Source organism: Elephantulus edwardii, unplaced genomic scaffold (assembly GCF_000299155.1).
Source record: "Elephantulus edwardii isolate Elephantulus edwardi_28Jun2011 unplaced genomic scaffold, EleEdw1.0 scaffold00016, whole genome shotgun sequence".
NCBI lineage: Eukaryota > Metazoa > Chordata > Mammalia > Macroscelidea > Macroscelididae > Elephantulus > Elephantulus edwardii.
In genome coordinates this window covers 6,441,527-6,447,923 of record NW_006399766.1, presented here as the reverse complement: position 1 = coordinate 6,447,923, position 6,397 = coordinate 6,441,527, and positions in this window count along the sequence as shown.

The following is a 6,397-nucleotide window of genomic DNA, read 5'->3' as shown; positions in this document are numbered from 1 at the left end:
TAAATATAAATATAAATATCTCGGAAGGGTCATGACATATTGTTACATTAGATATTGTCACACTTTGGTCATCAGAGCAGTATAGTATTGGCACAAAATCAGAAAATGCAACAGAATACAGATAGTCCAGAGCATGCCCAGGGGAGTGTGGTAAACATAGCAGTTCAATTCAGTCATTGAATGGGGTGGAATATATAAAGCTAGTCTTTCCACAAAGTTGCTGTTGTTCATTGCCACTGTATCTGTTGCAAAGTAGAACTGCTCCATAGAGCTTTTTTGGCTATAATCTTACAGACGTTTTTCTCCACATCTTTTTCTGTGAACGGAGTTCTGGTGGTCTAGTATGCTATAACATGCTGCTAAACAAAAGGTCCACCCTTCCAAGCATGATGTTCTTCTCCAAGGACCGATCTCTCCTGGCCATGTGCCCAAAATAAATAAGGCAGAGCTTCAAAATCCTAGCCTCCAAGGAGAGACTTGGTTTCACTCTCTCCAAGACCTGTTTGTTTTCTTGGACGGGTGGACAGACAGTGCTGGAGAGAGAGAACCCAGTTGAGATGGATTGATACAGTGACTTGGGCGATGGGGCTTCGTGTGTCAGAATTAGTGAGACTGGCTCAAGACAAGGAAGGGTTTGGAGCTGCTATACATATCACTATATATCACAAGTGACTCAATGGCACATAACAACAGTAACATACTATGATAGGTTTTGAAGCAGAAGTGGCATCCACTTCCAAAATAACATGCCTCTAGAAACTCTATGAACTTTGATAAATGTCGATAGTTGTAGAGGGGCTTCAGGTATTTTGCTCATAGGGTCGCTGTGAGTCATGCTGGACTGGAAGGCAATAAACAACAGCAAACAAAAGGTGGGAGGTTCTAATCCACTGGCTCTTCCACTGAAGAAAAATAGACTGTCTCATCCCATAAAGTCCGACAGCCTTAGAGACTCGACTTACAGTGATGTACCATTTACATTGCTATGATGTAGACAGTAATTGAAAGAAATTGCCCTTTTTTCTCTTGGCGAGCAGCTGGTGGATTAGAAATGCTGACCTTTTAGTTAGCAGCCTGACAGACTATGCACTCCTTCACCAGGGCTCCATTGTCTGTTTCTTGTTGTTTTTGTCAGGTGCTGTCTAGCATGTAGGACTCATTAGCAACAGCTCCTATGAACGACAGATCTGAACCCTGTCCTATCCTGTGCCATCCTTACCATCTCTAACACTTGAACCTGTTGCTGCAGTCACTGTGTCGATCCACCTGGTTGAGGGTTTACCTCTCCTTTGCTGGCCTTCCACCTATTAAAACATGATGCCCTTCTCCAAGAACAGCCTCCCTTAAATTAAAACACATAAAAATATAGTATACATAACTTAGAGCTCCAAATATGCAATATAAAAGTAGACAACTGAGGGATTTGTAACAATTCTAGTTATAGAGGGCACTCTCAAACTAATGCTTAAGACTTCAAGGAGAAAATCAGCACTACATTAAACAAACATTTCTGTAAAACTGAAGACCTTATCATAAAGTAAAAAAAATAGTAAACTGAATATAAAGCATCTATCACTGATAAAGACTTAGTAACTCCACTTTCATGCAACCTTACAGATTGATATTAAAAAGATAAATAATCCAATGGGGGTGGGGAATGAATACAGATTCTGAATATGAAATTCACAAAGGATGTTGTACAAATGACCAGTAAGCTTAGGAAGTGCTAGTCAATCTTCTCATCGGCAGGAAAAGCCAAATAAGGTAGAAGATCTCTGCTAATAAGATAGAAGAAAAGACCAACCAAACAAAGAAACAAAAGAGATGATAGTGCTGACATTGGGGGGTAGAGGCGAGTGTTCATAGTTCCAACTGGTGGCATACTAATTAATACATTATCTATTAAAATAAACAGAATCCTATAATTGTCTCCTTAAGATTATTTTACAGGAATGAAATTACAAGCATGTAACCAACTATTGAAACCTCATAACAACACAGACATTGAGAACAACTTAAATGTTTTGTTGTTGTTTTTTTATTTTTGAAATTGAGGAGTCATTGAATCAATTATATTCTAGAAAACAACAGGATATTATGTCACACTATTGAACAAACAATGATAAGATGAAATTCATCACTACATTAAGAGAACAAGATACCACAAAATCCTGGATTTAGTCTGGCAATGAAAGGTTTATTTCCACACTTGAAAAATCAACAAATGCAATGCATTAAATTGAAAGCATGAAGAATAAAAAGCAAGTATAGAAAAGGGGCCAGGAAAAATCAATGCCTATTCACACACATGCACACACACACTTACACACACACCACCATCATCACCACCACCAAACGCAAAACCCAACTCTTGGAGAATGAGGAATATAAAGGATTGTGGTTTGTTTTTTTTTAATGTTAATGTATCTGTCAAAAAAATCTACAAGCATCATATTAAAGATGAAATACTAGAAAATTTCTCCCTGTGACTAGGGAAGAGACATAGATGTCTTTTATCATCATTTCCCTTCAATATTATACTGGAAAATTAAATTACTATAACAAGGAAACAGAGTGAAATAAAAGATGTGAAGTTTAGAATTGGAGAAATGAACCACATTGGGAACCACATTCACAGAGAAAATCCAAAATATCCTCAGATCAATTATTAGAATACATGGACTTAAGACCTCTTCTTAAACCAATATCCAAAAATACATTCTATTTCCTAGAAATAAACAATGATAAAATTGTATTCTACAAAACAATGCTATTAATAAAAATACATTACATATATATGAAATATGTTAAATATAATGTGTTGTTGTTATGTACTGTTGAGTTGGAACCAACTCATAGCTGACCCTCCAGTAGGTGTTCAAAAGCAATAAATCATGTCGAAGGTGATTGTCCACCTTTTTTCAATGGAGCAGGTGGTGGATTCAAACCTCATGCCTTCAGGTTGACAGTACAGCTCCTTACCAGGAGATTACCAGGGCTTCCCCAATAATTTAAGTGATCTCCTAACAGAAACATATCATGTTAATGACAAAAATTAAATAAGACTTTAAAAAAATGAGGGCGGGGGGGGGTATGGCTCTGATGGTCTACTGCATAGTGAGCTGTTCTGCCAACCCAAAGGCAAGGGATTCAAATCACTTTCTGCTTCAAATCACTTTCTGATCACTTCTGCTTCGCAGAAGAAAGGTGAACAATGTCCTCCCATACCATTTATAGTCTCTGAAAATGTGCTGAAGGGTCAGCTTTGAATCTGTTCCAGATCAGCAGAGATGAAACCAACAGCAGTGAAAGAATATCTTATGCCCATGGAATGATAAACTAAACATAATAAAGATAAAAGCTATGTTGACACAGTGGGTTGTGCTACCAATCCAAAGCACAGGGTTCAAATCCACCAGCTACCCCAAGGGACAAGATGGGCAATCCCTTCCCATGCTACTTATTGCTTCGGAAAATTCACTAAAGGGATAGCTATAAAATGCTGGCACACAACAACAACAACAATATTGATAAATCACTGAAATACCCACCGGATGCCCTGAGTGTGTGTACTACGTGTGTATGAAAATTCTGTGATTTGTGTAATTTGGGATACTTCTTCTCTCTTATAAAACAAAACAAACAAAAAATAAACCCCACACCAACCAGCCTTTTACAAACTTTATGTAGTTGTCATTAGCAGATAATGCTGAAACACATTTCAAATTTACATTTTGTGCACTATCATCATGTTTACATACAGATATTCACTGGTTGTAAGAGAGAACTTTCCTTGAATCAACATGGCTATTAGTTGCTTTTCTCTTAGCAGTGATATTTTAGAAAGCACTGTTAGAAAGAAATGTATTTTCAGGGATGCAGCGAAAGCATTTTTCCCTAGGAGACTGGACATTAAGTTGATATTTTTAGTTTTCCCTTGTGGGTTGCACAAAATTTTCCAAGAAACATTTTCTACACAATCAAAGGTAATTTGAATCATTATATTTACAAACCTGGGTGGGTTATTTTTTTTCCAGATATATATCTGAAATACATTTTCTACCGGTAGATTGATGTGAACATAAGCATTTTCTTCACTTCTGGTGTTTCCTCAAGGTAGGTGTGTGATGAGATAATAGTACTTCAGCTTTGAGAAATTACTCTGCTGTTATTTGTTGCTGTCAAGACAATGTCAACTCGTGCTGTATGTGTGTGTGTAGAGTAGTACTGTTCTAAATGGTCGTCTAGACTGGGATCTTCTGGAAGCAGTATGCCAAGCCTCTCTTTAAGGTCACCTCTGAGAGGGTTCAAATTTTACACCTTTATGTTAGTATGGCGCTTAACTGTTTGGAACTTCCTCTATTAGAATGAAAATCCACATTTTCATTTTTTTCCATTAACCCTATGATGTGTTCCAACACCCCATGCAGCTCATGATCCATTTTCTAAGACAAATCTTGTCAAGGAGTTGATATCCCTCATCCCAATTGTTAACTTTACCCTGAGACTCAAAGTTTCAGGCTCCCATGAGTCTTCAAAGTTTTCTGTATGATAAATTATTGTTTTGTGCCTTTGAGGTAGATCTGACTCATGCCAACCCAATAGGACAGAGTAAAAAAACCCCTCAAAACTCAAGCCTATTGCCTTCAAGTGTGTTCCAACTCATAGTCAACCCTCTGTCACATTTCCAAAGTTGTGTCACTCGAAGGCACTGAGTTCAGTTTGCATTATTAGGGAAGTAACAGATTATAATTCAGAGTCATGATCAATGTGGAAGTATCAGAAACAATTGGAAAAAACAGGCTCTTGTAGCTACCTTGTTCCGTGGGCCAGGACGTGGATCGTGCCATCTCGCACCAGTCTTCTGGTTCTATTACCACTATTTATCTGCCAGTGGATTCAACTCTGCTTATCACTGCTTTTCAGTGTCAGGCACCTTCTCCAGTGTTACATGTTTTGTCTCTCAGGTTTAGGAAATTTTCAGCACAGGGACTCTGAGTCTCAAAAATTTCCTTTGTTCTTGGCTCTCCTTCCAGATGGTAGTAAGGTCTTTCCTGCAACCTTTGGAATTAGCCTTCTTTAAGGTGTGCTGGATTCAGTGAGATTGGCTCAGTAAAGGACAAGCTTCAGAGCTGCTGTACACAAGGTCACTGAGTTGCAGGCGACTCGACAGCACATAACAACACCAATAACAAGCCTCATGGGTAGAAAACCTGACCAATGGCCTACTAGGATGCTATGTTTGCATTAGCAGACTGTTGTATTCCTACAAAATTCCCCACTCATCTTACTTGCATAGCTTCACCAATTCATTTTGGATGTTACAAGACCATGAGTAGAAGGTTCTTAGAAGAGCAATTCTTGGCACCGCCACATAGGTTTTCCATAAACTCCCTACATAAAAATAACTCTATTTTTAAAGTGGTAAATGAGTGTATTTCTTCAATTGATTACACAGCCTAGCAGACAGTTAGTTGAAACATAAGATGCCCACCCCTTCTGTATGTATAACCTTTATCGCTATGAATGTTCCTCTAGCAACCATTAACACCACAATTCTAGTTTGACTTGTAGCTCTGTGTGGGTTTGAGGAAATACAAATTTCTTGTGGATTACAATACTCACACATGGAGAGCTCATGACTGACATTTATACAAAGTGGCCGTGATGCTCTTCATTTTATTGGGAGAATTAGGTAAATGCATAATGAATTTTGTGTGATGAAGCAGGCAAGGCAACACTGTTCAATGATGACCAGTGTGGAAGAGGCTATCATTGCTCCATGTGTCCCCTTGGCACACACTGTTCCTGAATGTACCCATAGCCCTTTACTGCAAACATCTGCAACTTTCTGCCTGAGGGCTTTCCCTGGCTTTAGGAATATGCTTAGCATGCTCAAAGCAGGCAATAAACAACATAAATACAACACTCGGGGAACAAGTTGTAACCAATGACAGATGCAACCAATGGACCAGATTCCATTTTCTTGTCTCAAGACAGGCTAACTCTAAGGTCCATGCCATTGGCCATCTCCCAAACATTCCCAGAAAGACTGAGAGCCATTTCCCTACTGCTGGTATCACCTCCCACATGGTTTGGTTTTTCATTCTTGGCTCGAGGCCAACTTCCAGAAGAAACTCAGATTAAGACAATAAATTAGATCTCAGCCACTAAGTCTCTGTTCGATTTAGAGAAATTGTGGGACACCATTTTCTTTTTCAATTCTAACACGGGACTTGACAACTGAGTGCTTAGTGTTAAAAGCAATACTAAAACTGTGATTGTTTGGACATGCAGTGTTTGCAAAAAAGGAAATAATAATAATAATTGTTGTTGTTGTTGTTATGTGCCGTCGAGTCGTTTCCGACTCATAGCGACCCTTTGCACAACAGCCCTA